This window comes from Fulmarus glacialis, unplaced genomic scaffold (assembly GCF_000690835.1).
Source record: "Fulmarus glacialis isolate BGI_N327 unplaced genomic scaffold, ASM69083v1 scaffold21277, whole genome shotgun sequence".
Taxonomy (NCBI): domain Eukaryota; kingdom Metazoa; phylum Chordata; class Aves; order Procellariiformes; family Procellariidae; genus Fulmarus; species Fulmarus glacialis.
The window spans coordinates 25,354-25,897 of record NW_009221599.1 but is presented as its reverse complement, the minus strand read 5'-3'; positions in this window follow the sequence as shown (position 1 = coordinate 25,897).

Below are 544 nucleotides of genomic sequence, written 5' to 3'. Positions count from 1 at the left end.
GAGCAAGCGCCCTGTCCCCGCTCCCTTCTCTCTTGGTTCTCTGCCTTTCATCTCCCGCTTGCGAGCGGCTGATAGCAACCCCCCCTTTGATGGTGCAGGGTTTTCCTTGACACAAATCTTCCCGAAAGCGGTTCCTTTGCTTGCCGCCCGGTTTCCGCACGCCGCCCACAGCTGCTTTCCCAACGGGGTCCCTCGGGTGGCTGAGGCTCCCCGGCGCGAGCTGCCCGGGGTAACCTTGCTCAGCGTCCCAGCCCGCGCTCTCGGCACCGGCACAACCTGTGACGGGGCTGGGGTGACGCCAAGGTCCTGTTTGGAGCGAAGGCTATTTACAGTAAAAATAAACACATCCTACAGAATGTATCAAGGGTACAAGTGTCAGACAAATAAGCTCTTGCCATTAGCTTAATGGCAGAGGGGTGTGCGCCTGCTCCCCCGCGCACTTGCTCGCTTGTGCAAACAGCCCGGAGCACCGAGTTCAGCCAACGGGTTGTCTGGGGAAAAAAGGCTTTCCCCCCCCCCCCCCCCCTTTTTTTTTTAAATTAAA